This window comes from Lemur catta, chromosome 7 (assembly GCF_020740605.2).
Source record: "Lemur catta isolate mLemCat1 chromosome 7, mLemCat1.pri, whole genome shotgun sequence".
Lineage (NCBI taxonomy): Eukaryota > Metazoa > Chordata > Mammalia > Primates > Lemuridae > Lemur > Lemur catta.
This window is the reverse complement of record NC_059134.1, coordinates 40,819,491-40,833,290: the sequence shown is the minus strand read 5'-3', so window position 1 is coordinate 40,833,290 and position 13,800 is coordinate 40,819,491. Positions and strand designations below refer to the sequence as shown.

General features: G+C 40.2%; 1 long non-coding RNA gene and 1 pseudogene across 1 annotated transcript; both read left to right on the top strand.

The window, feature by feature from the left end:
• The first annotated feature begins 2,134 nt into the window (after positions 1–2,134).
• Positions 2,135–3,095, top strand: LOC123641995 (annotated as a pseudogene).
• Positions 3,096–9,118: 6,023 nt separating this feature from the next.
• On the top strand, positions 9,119–11,200 carry LOC123642196. Its single transcript, XR_006736390.1, has 2 exons — positions 9,119–9,857; positions 10,279–11,200. It is a non-coding gene; the product is annotated as an uncharacterized LOC123642196 (long non-coding RNA).
• Positions 11,201–13,800: the final 2,600 nt, after the last annotated feature.

The window sequence follows — 13,800 nt, the reverse complement described above, 5'->3', positions numbered from 1 at the left end:
TATCAAAAAAATAAAAAACTCCTACCATTATTGCAGAATAATCCGTTTTACCTTCTAACAGTCTTGGTTTTCTGTCTCAGTGCTATATGGTTAGTTGCATAAAGTTCACCACTGAAATATGTTCCTATTGAGTTTTTCTGTTTGATAACTACAAAATGTCCCTCTTTGATTCTATAAATACATTTGATATTATTTTGCTATCCCAGGTTTCTTTTACTTAATATTTGTCCTGTTTTGCCTTTTCCTGACTCTTAATTTTCAGCCTCTTAGTTCTTTTAAAATTGTTTTTTGTTAATCAAAAAGGACATAGATAAAGTGAGATATCACACCAGGAACCTAGCCCTGTGATTACATTAGGTGGGCACTCATAGGATTAGAATATTGGCCAGGTATAAAGCCAGGATCATTGGATCAACAGCTTCCTTTGGAGTGTAGGTGCCAAGAGGAAACCTTCTCTCTGTGTGGGCCTGGCATATAGTCATCTGGAATTTGGATTTTGTTGGTGGAAGGTAAGTCACTTTGTTTCTCTGTTGAACCACTTTTGGATATTTGTACTTTTTTTTTTCCTAACATTCTTTATTTTATTTTTTTTTTATTATCTGAATATGCTTTTTTTAAAATTTCAGCTTATTATGGAGGCACAAAAGTTCAGGTTACATACGTTGCCTATGTACCACCCATCCCCCCGAGTCAGAGCTCCAAGTGTGCCCATTCCCCAGACAGTGCGCATTGCACTCATCATGTAGTTATACCCCCATCCCCTCCCCTTACCCCCCACCTCAGTCTGATATCCAATTGGTATCATTCCCAAATGTGCATTTAGGTGATGATCAGGGAAACCAATTTTCTGGTGAGTACATGTGATGCTTGTTTTTCCATTCTTGGGATACTTCACTTAATATAATGGGTTCCAACTCTCTCCAGGAGAACCAAAGAGATGTCGTATCACCGTTATTTCTTATAGCTGAGTAATATTCCATTGTATACATATACCACAATTTACTAATCCATTCATGAATTGATGGGCATTTGGGTTGTTTTCACATCTTTGCAATTGTGAATTGTGCTGCTATAGACATTCAGGTACAGGTGTCTTTGTCATAGAATGACTTTTGTTCCTTTGGGTAGATGCCCAATAATGGGATTGCTGGATCGAATGGTAGGTCTACTTGAATCTGTTTAAGGTATCTCCATAATGCTTTTTGAGAAAATTATTACCACCAAGTTGTTCATTAAGATTCAATTACACTTTAACAAAAGCTCCAGTACATTTTTAGCAATGTCTCCTACTTTATCATAATATGGCTTGTTTATATTTTCTCTTTTCTCTTCCTGCTTATGGGTTTTTCACTTTTCACAGTCTTTCCAAAGAATCAGTTCTGGTTTCACCATCATTCCTATTAGGTGTTATGTTTTCTGTTACAATTGTTTTGGCTTGTATGTTCGTTTTTATCTTCTATAATTTTTCCTTGATGTTAATTTATCCAATTTCTTGGCTAGAGGGCTTAATGTACTTATTTTCTGAAACTTGATTTTTTTTTATTTCAGATAAAATAGATTTTCTTCTTTTTCTGTCTTATAATTTGCCTAGAATTCTGTTATTAGCATTGTCATTCCAATTTGGTTTAGCCTAATGCTAGCTTGGTGTTTCTTTTGTCATACAATTACTTTCAAGAATTCTGAATTCTTTTCCTTAGGTTTAGTGTCTCAACTTCTTTGAAGAGACTTCCAGTACAGTGGGATTAGGAGCTACTCATACACCCAAACGTGAGAATCAGGAGAGGCCTTAGAGACAGTGACAACCCCACTGAGGAACTTCACAGAGCTGCAGGCTGAGCCAGGACTTGCTTTGGGGCCTGCTCTACTGGGAGATATTCTATTTCCTTGGGCAAAAAAATGCTGACTAGAGTCCCTCTGACAAATCAGCAAGCCTGGGAATTATTTGTTCAAAAGTTCAAGTCTGAGTTACTCCTTCACAGATAAACCATAACACTTAAGAAAATAAGGAAAATAAATTACTTCCTAACATTTTCTGGTATCTAGAACATATCTAAGAACTTGGGAGTCTGCTGCTTATTATATTGATGCCATGAAGTCTGAGCACTCTGGTACCCATAACACAAGTTTTATAATCATGACATTTTACCTAACCATGGAAGAATTTACAGACTTCAACAAATATTTTGCTTACATGGAATTTGAAGGTGCACACTGAGCTGGCCTAGCCACAGTAATTCCACCCAAGGAGTGGAAAGCCAGACAGACCTATGATGACATCAGTGACATCTTAATAGCCACTCCTCTCCAGCAGGTGGCCTCTGGGCAGGCAGGGGTGTTTACTCAATACCACAAAAAGAAGAAAGCCATGACCCTGGGGCAGTATCGCTGCTTGGCAAACAGTGAAAAATATCGGACTCCACCACACCTGAATTTTGAAGATTTGGAGAGAAAATACTGGAAGAGTCGCTGTGATTCGCCAATTTATGGTGCTGATGTCAGTGGCTCCTTGTTTGATGAAAACACTAAACAATGGAACCTTGGGCACCTGGGAACAATTTAGGACCTATTGGAGCAGGAATGTGGAGTTGTCATCGAAGGCGTCAACACACCCTACCTGTACTTTGGCATGTGGAAGACCACCTTTGCGTGGCACACGGAGGACATGGACCTTTACAGCATCAACTACCTGCACTTTGGGGAGCCCAAAACCTGGTACGCAGTGCCCCCAGAACATGGCCTGCGCCTGGAACGCCTGGCCCGGATGCTTTTCCCGGGCAGTGCCAGGGGCTGTGAGGCCTTCCTGAGGCACAAGGTGGCTCTCATCTCGCCCACTGTCCTCAAGAACAATGGGATTCCCTTCAGTCGCATGACTCAGGAGGCTGGAGAGTTCATGGTGACCTTTCCTACGACTACCATGCTGGCTTCAACCATGGTTTCAACTACGCGGAGGCCATCAATTTCATGACCCTGCCTTGGATCAATTACAGTAAAGTGGCCTCTTGGTGCAGGTGCGGAAACCCAGGGTGACCTTTTTCCTGGATGCCTTTGTGTACATCCTGCAACCCGAGGACTGTCAGCTGTGGAAAGGAGGGTAAGGCCAGATGCTTATGGACCCCACTGAGCCTGGGCCAGCAGCCAGCCAGCAGCTGAGCACCTGGAGTCAGGGCAGGAAGACTGGGGGTGGGTCGCCTGGCCAAAAGCAAACATCTCCTTTGGCACAATAGATGACTCCCAGTGCTACTCCTGCATTTCCTGGAACCATGTATTCTGGCTCTGAGAGGAACAGTATCATGTTTAGAGCAATTGACACTCACATACATTGCTTGTGTGAATGTAAAATCATACTTCCCCTTTGAAAAGGCTTGCTTATTGTCTTCTAAGCTTAAGCACACATCTATCCTTAGCAATTCTACTCCTATTTACCTAATTTATAATAATCCAGAACTGTGAACAGTACATACGTCTCTGAACACAAGAGTGGAAAAACATAGTTCATTAAAATATTGTTGAGCAATATAAAGGAATAAACTGCTGGAACATGTAATAAAATAGATGAATCTCACAAACATCAGGTTGGGGAAAAGAAGCCAAATCAAGGGAAAATATACTGTATCATATCATTTTTATACATTAGAAAACTACGCTCTGGTCTTAGAACTCAGAAAGTTGCACACTGGTGGGGAGTGAGAATTTCCTGAAAAGTTCCAGGAATCAGAGAATTTTGGGGGTCTGTGGGGAATGTTCTACATCTCATTTTGGGTGATAATTACATAGGTGTATAAAATTGTTCAAAGTCACTGAAGTGAAGACCTAAGATCTCTGCGTTTTATTGCATCTATTCTATAGTGAAGAAAACTGAATAGGAGACAAGATAAGAAAGTAGAAAAGTGAGAACCATGTTAATAAACCCTAGAAAGCTGAATCCTTGTTGGCAGGGAGAAAAGCAAGACAGCAGCTCAATCCACATGCAGAATCAAAAGGGGTCAAGATTTTGTGACACCAGTTACCTCTGGAGTTGGGAGTGAAAATGAGGCTAAACACAAGAGGTTTGTTGAAAACCTATTTGAGACTTTGTTATTTGCTGGGGTGAGCTCCATCAAATTAGCATGAGGATGACTGCTTTATACACACCTCAGCAGTAGACCCGATGTTCTTGCTCTTGTATTCCTGGTGAGAACTGGTGGTTACTAAAATTAGGTGGATTGCGGATATGGCAGAGAAATAGAGAGAATTCTGAAAAGTTTCTGAAGATGGTAGCCTGGCTCACATTCCAATTTTGAATGTTAGAAGCTGCATCTCTGCTTGTTCTCCTTCAGCAACATCACAATCTCTTCCCAGGCAGATCGATGCCCTGGGAATCCTAGGACAAAAAAAATCTTGCCCTGTGATAGACATGAAACAGAAGCACCAAATAATTTTTGGAAAATATTTCTCCTATTGTACTCCCATTAATACATATCTACTAATCTTTCATAACTTTGTTGCATTCTCTTGCCCAACAAGGGCAAGCAATGGTACAGCTAAATTAGTTTGTAAATGGTCTTCTGGAAAGGTCAGGGAGTTGAGGGTCGTTGTAGAGGGGGTTCTTTAAGCAATTGTATTTGGAATTCTGTGTTACTTCCTGCAGACACACTCAATTTGGACACATTCAATTTGGACCATTCTTGTGGTAAATGATACCCAGAGCCAGCTGTTTGCCCATGTCTGATAATAACTTTTTGTTCTTTTGTACTCTATTTTGGAAAAGCAAGGGACATTGATAATTTAAATTATATAAAGGCAAGTATAGAGCCTTATTTGTTTTCTCTGCTATATCCCTATTCCTAGGCTTCTCTCTATTTCTCAAAAACTACAATCCTGGTTTCAGTGCATATTCTTCAAGTTTATATTCATAAGTCTACGCAGCCAAAAGTAACATGTCATGTGTGCTTTTATCTATTCATCACTCCCCTCCACCTATTTAAAAATTCAGTGTTACAACATCTGAACACATTGCTGTATTTAACATACATAGGTTCTAGTGAGTCCAACAGAGTCAACTAGATCTGTGCAATTATTCATTTTATCGATTCCCGCACTGATGGACAAGGAGATTTTTCCACATCTTTGTTATCTCAAATAGTACTTTATTGAATAGCTTTGCGTATAGAACTAGTATTCCTTGGTTATATGTATATTCATTTTCAACTTTTCTTGGAACAGCTAGATTGGTCTACAAATTCTATCTCCATTTCCAGTGGCAGCTCTGGTTCCCCCTATCCTGGGGATTTTAATATTGTCAGGCCTTCTCACTTTTCCTAATCTCAATTGGTAAAAAATGGTATCTCACTGCATTTCCCAAATTACTAGAGATCTTGCATTTCTCCTTAAATTTATTGGCCATTTGGATTTCTTCTTTTGTGAGTTGTCTGTTCCAAGGCTTGGTCTTCTTCTTTTGGATTGACTATTTTTTTATTGTTCCATAGAAGTTTTCAGGATACTTTTTCATTGTCTATTCTAGGTCTGATAAAACATTGTTCTAGCCTGTATTTGTCTTTTAATTTTTTATGTCATCATTACATTGGAATCAGTTAAATATATTAGACATTTCCATCATTGTTTGTGTGTTAGTTCTTCTGTAAGATGTGTTCCCCACCTTAAAATCATAAAGACATTCTTCAATATGTTCCCTAAGGGTCTTAAAGTTCTGTTTTGTACACTCAGTCTTTTATTCATCTCCAATTTATATATGTAAGTGGTGTGAGGTGGAGCTGTATTTTTCTTTTTCTTTTTCTAGGAAAAGGGTCAATACCAGTATTACCTATTGAGTAGTCATTTCTCCCCCTGTATGCCAGCTTCATTATATAAAGATTCCCACATATATAGTTGAGCCTTGAACAACTCAGATTTGAATTGCATGGGTCCTCTCATACATGGATAATTTTCAATAAATATATTGGAAATTTTTTTGAAATTTAGGACAATTTCCTGAATTTTTTGGAAATTTGGGACAATTTGAAAAAACCCACAGTTGATGTTGCAGATTCAAAATAGTGAAAAAATTAAGAAAAAGGTATGTCATGAATGAATAAATTATATGTACATACTACACTATTTTATCATTTTCTGCATAAAATATAGAAAAACCTATTATGAAAACTTAAAATTTATCAAAACTTTGGCACACAAACACAGACCATACATTGTACCATTCATAGTAGAAAGAAATGTAAAAAAAGATACAGTATTAAATCATAACTGCATGAAATTAACTGTGGCACATACTGTACTACTATAATAATTTGGTAACCACACCCTCTTGTTGTTGCAGTGAACTCAGGTGTTGAAAGTATCTGCTTATCTACCACGTGACTCCAGTCATCTCCACATGAGCAGTTCCTCTCTTCAGTAAATTGCATAAAAAGGACCTTTACACACCTGGAGTAGTTTTCATCATGTTTGGTGCAATACCACAAAGCATGAGTAACACCATGGTACCCATAGTAAGCACCACTATTGATGCTGCAAGTGTTTCCAAAAAGCAAAGAAAAGTCATGATGTTACAAGAAAAAGTAGAATTACTTGATATGTACCTTAGACTGAGGACGGCATCTGCAGTTACCCGACATTTCAGACAGATTTATCTTTTAAACAGACGATGTAAACTTATGGTATCAATAAATACAGCAAATTACTGTAGATGTATTTTCTCTTCCTTAATATTTTATTTCTGTAGCTTACTTTATTGTAAGAATATAGTATATAATAAATATACAAAATATATCGTAACTGACTGTTCAAATGTAAGCTATTAATGGTTAAGTTTTTTGGGGAATCAAAAGTTAGACTCAGATTTTAAACTGTGCAGGTTTCAGCACGCCTAACATCCTCCTTGTTCAAGGGTTAACTGTGCATATATCTGTCTCTGGCCTCTCAGTTCTGTACTTAGATTATTGTTCATTTCAACTCAAATATCACAGTTTGATAAGGGAGAAGTCATTCTTCTTTGTCTTTTTTTTAAGGAATCATAGTGGAGATCCTTGTTTAAACACTTGACTCTTAGGCTTGCTACCTCTATCACCTGGAGCAAATGACTTAATGTCTCCGTGACTCAGTTTTCTCACCTGAAAATTAGAGATAATGAGATTTTTCTTAAAGGTTATTGTGAGGATTAAATGAGTTACTCTATGCAGAGTAAATTGAACCTAGAGGATAGGGAAGGATGATGGTCATCTATGACCAAGAGATCCATTCATGGGTGTGAGTACACATGAGGTCCAGTGTACATGTGCATGTTCAGAGCAACATTGTTTGTAAGATGCCAAAAGTAGAAACAACCCAAATGCATGTCAACAACAGAATCATTTATACCACTGAATATATTCCAGCAAGGAAAACAAGCAAACTACAGCTATACAGAACAATATAATTGAGGAAAATAACTCACAATACATTAAAATACATAAAGTATGATTCTATCTACATAAGGCTATATTACATTTTCAAAATAGGCAACTTTTTCATTAATTTAATTAACTTACAATTCTTCTGCAGGAGAGTTTTGTCTCCTCTCCTCAATTTGTTACTTTATTTAATCATTCATATATACCAGTGTGAATTCATAGATACTTATTTTGTACTTTTGATTATAATTCAACACCACTTTATTTATTTTGTTGCTCAACTTGTTCAAGATTCGGCAATGGGAGGTGTTTTCTCGGTTCCTGTACCCCTCTGGCATAAGCTCATCCATGATTTTATTTGTTAAATTTCCCACGTCCTCATTTTCCATCATTGCAAGATGCTCCAGACTCATTATATATATTTCCTCCCCAGTTCTAGAAACTTCTTTTCTTCATCAGCAGTGCCAGTTCTTTATTTTTTTAAAGTATTAGATTTCAGTTTTATGAATCATCTTCATTTTTGTAATCATTGTCCCTTGTGTTTATTTCTCATTTTATCATTATTTTTAACTTTTGCATAATTGTGTTTCTGATTTTGGTTTGTTATTACTAGCTGCTTGAATTGCACATAAAGATCAATACATTTGTAGACATTAATTTTCATGTAAATACGGTTGCATTAAGTTTTTGTATGGTTCATTTTCAATCTGATTTCATTGTTGTCAAGGTTGTGCTCAAGACATTGATTCTATGGAATTTTAATTGATATTTATTTTGTAGTCCTGTATTTTACAAGTATTATCAATGTATTGAAAAGCATTTTCCATTTGATTTTTGATTGGTGTGGGTTATATGATCAAAGTTAAGTTGGCAGTGCAAATTATTCTAGCAGTATTAATTTTCTTCTGTGCTCTTTTGTTTTCTGAGAGAAATGTGTTAAAAAAATAATAATAATAAAACCTCCCATTTTGACTCCAGATTTTTCAGTTTTACCTTACACCTCTCAGTCTTGGTTTTCTATGTGTCAGTGCTATGTGGTTAGGTGCATAAAGTTCATCGCTATAATACGTCCCTTGTAAATTTTTCTCTCAATGATTGTAAATAAAATGTCCCTCTTTGATCCTATCAATACATTTGATATTAATATTGCTACTGTAGAGATTGCTACTGTTTAATATTTGCATGGATTGCCTTTTCCCATTCCTGGATTTTCAACCCCTTAATTTTGTTTTAAGATTGGTTAAAAATTTAAAATATAAGGGAGGGGCATGGATGGAACGAAAGGTCAAACCGGGGACCAACCCTGTGATCACATTAGCTGAGTGCTGATTAGATTAGGACGCTGCCCAGGTACGAAGCCAGGATCCGGGACCTGGGGCTGCATCTGGAGTCCCGCTACCGAGAGGAAACCTCTTTGGGTCCTGCAATACTTTCACCTGCAGTTGGGAGCTTTTGAGCGTGGCTCAGGTGCGCTGGGCCGCGGGGCTGGCCCGCGCCTCCCCCGCCGGCCTTTCCGAGCGTCCCACGTGGACGGCACCCGGCGGAGAAGAGGAGTCGCGGCCGGGCGCCCCCAGAGCCGTGAGCTCCGGCCGCCCCCGTGCGGACGTGGACCGCGTGACCTCCCTCGAGGTGGACAACCTGCCCCACCGCACCTCGCCTTACGGGCTGTGGCGCATCTTCCGGAAGTACGGGCGCGCCGGCGACGTGTACATCCCGCGGGTCCCCTACTCCAAGGAGGCGCTCGGCTTCGCCTTCGTCCGCTTCCCCGACAGGCGCGGCGCCCAGGACTCCGAGGACGCCTTGGACGGGGACCTCCGGGACGGCCGCCAGCTGCGCAGCACACACCGGGCGTGCTACGGCCACCCCCGGGACTCGCGCCGCAGCCGCCTGGGACCGTCGCCCCGCAGGTGCGGCAGGGCCGGCTACAGACCCCGTGGCCGCAGCCCGAGGCGGCGTCGCCGGGGCCTGTCGCGGAGTCCGGGCCGGTCCCGTTCCCGCAGCCGGTCGCGCTGCAGCCGCTGGGTCCCGCGCTCGCTCTCTGTCGCCCTCCAGATCCAGCTGGGCGCGAAAGTCCAAGTCCTCCTCGGTGTCCAGATCTCTCTTGAGGTCCAGGTACGGGCCCCTGTCCAGGAGTCCTCACCCCGTGTCCAGGAGGGAATCCGTGCCCACGTCGCGATCCGGGAGTTCCTCCCAAGTCTCCTAAACAGGAAGGAGCAGTGTCTTCTTAAGAAAATGACATAGGGGTCAGCAACGGAAAGCAGGACTTGGGGGAAAGGACCACATACTCTGCCCATCCAAGGGCTCCTTGGAACCAGCAGCTGGCTACTGAAAAGGTTCTTTGGGAACATGTGACTACCTTTTTACTTGTAGCCTTAGCCTCGGGTGGCAAACTTCATTTCCCCTGCCATTTCTAATTTCTTATAATTTAGTGAGGCAAACGATTTCAGATTTCATTATTGGACTTGGATATCTGAGGTAACATTTCATTTTTGTATATATAGTGCTGACTTTTTTTGTTGTTTGAAATTTAATATTGGTAACTTGATTTGCGACCTCGTGAGTTTTAAGGAAATGGGGGCATTATACATAGACTACAGCTGTCAAGAGATGGGCTCAACATCACCTTCATTCCTTAAAAGTAAAAGCTTATGAAAGTTGGTGTAAATTTGTCTGTATAATGTTGTTTACCTTCATATTGTAATTTACCTTCTAAATTGTAATCTGAACCCAAACATGTATAAAGACTTTTCGGGTGAAAAAGACCTGATTTATTGGAAGGATTGCTTATTAAACACAAGTCTAACATCTGGAAGAAGCCTGGTAGAAACGTAGGAGTGAAATAGGAGAAATATTTTCCAAAAATTATCTGAGTGCTTCTGTTTCGTGTCTATCACAGGGCAAGATTTTTTTTGTCCTAGGATTCCCAGGGCATCGATCTGCCTGGGAAGAGATTGTGATGTTGCTGAAGGAGAACAAGCAGAGATGCAGCATCTAACATTCAAAATTGGAATGTGAGCCAGGCTACCATCTTCAGAGACTTTTCAGAATTCTTTTATTTCTCTGCACTGCCATATCTGCAATCTAATACTATCACCTAATTTTAGTAATCACCAGTTCTCACCAGGAATACAAGAGCAAGAACATCGGGTCTACTGCTGAGGTGTGTATAAAGCAGTCATCCTGATGCTAATTTGATGGAGCTCACCCCAGCAAATAACAAAGTCTCAAATAGGTTTTCAACAAACCTCTTGTGTTTAGCCTCATTTTCACTCCCAACTCCAGAGGTAACTGGTGTCACAAAATCTTGACCCCTTTTGATTCTGCATGTGGATTGAGCTGTTGTCTTGCTTTTCTCCCTGCCATCAAGGATTCAGCTTTCTAGAGTTTATTAACATGGTTCTCACTTTTCCAGCTTCTTGTCTCCTACTCAGTTGTCCTCACTATATAATAGATGCAATAAAATGCAGAGATCTTAGGTCTTCACTTCGGTAACTTTGAACAATTTTATACACCTATGTAATTATCACCCAAAATGAGATGTAGAACATTCCCATAACATTCTCTCATGTCTGGAACTTTCCAGACAATTTTCACTCCCCACCAGAGTGTACAACTTTCTGAGTTCTGTAACCAGAGTGCAGTTTGGCATATTTTTGTAATGAATAAAAATGATATGGTACAGTATGTTTTCCCTTGATCTGGCTTCCTTTCCCCAACCTGACGTTTGTGAGTTTCATCTATCTTGCTCCATGTACCAGACCTTCATTGCTTTTTATTGCTGAATAATACTTTAATAAACTATAATTTTTCCAACCTTGTATCAGAGAGATATGTATTATTCACAGTTCTAGATAATTATAAATTAGGAAAATAACTTGCAGTAGAATTATTAGTGATATATGTGTGCTGAAGTTTAGAAGCTACTGAACAAGAGTTTTTCGAAGGGCAGCATGATATTACATTTGCACAGTACGTGAGAGTCAATTGCTCTGGATATAATACAGTTCCTCTCAGAGGCAAAACACATCATTCCAGGAAATCCAGAAGTGGAACTGGGAGTCATCTATCATGCCAAAGGCTAGATGTTTGCTTCTTGTCCTTGTGACTTCTAGTGTTCAAAGAGACATGTTTTCACCAGGGCTTGGAACAATAATTCCATGCATTAGGAACTGAGATAGTCACCTGACCATTTCTGTCTCCTCCCGTCACTGAATAACCATGCAAAGAAGGATTATAATGTTGTCGGGGGTGATAGATCTTTATTCTCTCCAGGAAATTATTCTGCAACACAGTGAAACCTAAAGTAGTGTTGTAGTTCAGGTCCACTGTGGAGCTGACGCTAAGATGTCAGCATAAGGATGTGTATTAAAGAGTGCCCTTGGGATCTACATCTGAGGAAAGGAGGGGAAGGAAGCATCTTTGAGCAGAGGGAAAGTTGAGCTGTGGTTTAGGGCCAGAGATGGTCTCAGAGGTCTCAGAGATCTTATAGAGAGCTCTGGAGCTGCAATGGAACTCAGTGTTGTCTTGAGTTGAGCAGAGATGGCCCAGCTTTATGCTTTAGCACTGAGCACTCATTGGATGTGGGCCAGCGTGGGAAGAGGCATGTCCTTTCCTGAGGGAGCTCTCTGTAGCTGAAGGCTGTCTACTGACTGCACTCCAGGGCAATAAGACCTTTATTTATCACATAACAGTTTCTTTTCTTGTTCTTGGAAGTTCTACTGTGGGTCCCGCACCTCTCTCAGTCTACTCTCTTCCATGTCATCCAGTGTGATTCCAACTTGTGCTTCCACCATTTCAATATTAGCTTAATTCCCTTTGCACCCAGGCACTTCACTCCCATCCTCCTCTGTGTCTGGAGTCCCTGAGTTCAGTATCTCAGCTTCAATTTTCCAAAAGATAAACCATCATTGCCTGTTAAATTATGAAAGAAAAATTTTCCCAACTGAAAGGGATAGGTATGAAGTATGGGTTTTTGGTGCTCTTTACTTAAACTTCAGACAAAGACCAATTGTTCATTGTACCTGCTTTCAGTTTTACCTGCTACTTTTCAAATTCCTGCTTAAAACAATATTAATCATCTTTTAGATTATGTTCCATATTCTTCATTGAACATAATCTATATCTCCTTCCATCTGCTTTGAGTTGCGGTCTCATTAAATAGTTGTAGTAAATTAATTGTTCATGTAATTATCTATTCATTTCAAAAATTGTAATTATAATAATTTCAATTGAAATTAAAATTATAGATTAAAAAGCGTATTTGTCACTTCTCGTGAACTTTGAGAGACTACTAAAGGCTATATCCCTTTTACCCCTTTACCAAACACATGCACACCAAAACCTGTTAACATTTCAGGGAATTTATGGATCTCTTCAGTTTTATTCTAGCTCTTAGTTTTAAAAGTCTAGAGTTTCTTTCAATATTCCCTTATCATGAATGTATCTGAGGCTTTGAAACAGCATTTTCATTCTTCTTTTCCTCGGTAGAGCTTGGGTAGGGGTCTGCATGAGGTCTTCTAGTTCCTGCTGGTGGTCACCCCAGGCACCATGTAGCTCCATGGGAGGCTGCTGGGTGTGGTGGCTGGTAGGCTGGGTGGAGCCAAGAAGCTCTTCCCAAGCTCACAGTGAGCTACTTGGCTGAAGGTCACTCAATGCCTTTACCTAGTGTAGGAGGAGCAGCCCAAGGCTCCTGTGCTTCTGTAAAGTGAGCATGGCTTGGCAGTGGGTGCTTCTTCTAGTTGGCTTCTTTTTTCCTGGCATTCTCCTCTCAGAGGCCACCAAAATCTTGACTCTATCCACGTAGTGTGAGTGCCTGCTCAGAGCATACAGAGACACTTCTGTCCCAGGCACCTGTGCTGGGCTCAGGCAGTCATTGGACAGAGGATCATCCAGGTAGTTTTCCATGATGCTGGGCTTGTGTTTCCAGGTGGGAGTAGGGAAGATGGGTATGAGCTGTGGGGCCCAGGGGGGATTCTACCAGAGAGGCTGAGAAGCAAGTTCTGGTGAAGTATCATCTCCTTGTCTTTTCCTCCTCAGGACGGGCTCCCCGTGGTAGAGAAGTTTGAGATCCCGCCCAGAACCCATGCAAGTTTGATAAAATATAAATTATAGTAGGTAGAAGACAAGTGGAAGTAATGCTTAAAAAATAGGAGAATTTCAGTCACCTCATGTTGTCCAAGATAGAAAAAATAGACAAACATAAGTATATAGAAAATAAACATTAACAATAAGGTCCCATATAGGATAGCAATTCATAATGTTCCCAGAAAAGTGAAATTAAAAGATAAATTTTAAAAATCTGAGTTTTATTTCTTAACATGATCTCCATTGAGGTCAAGACACCTTTTAAACAAAGATACCAGCCATTTAGTCCATCCCTACACACCTTAGGTTTCTAGAAATCAAGCCATGTCAATGC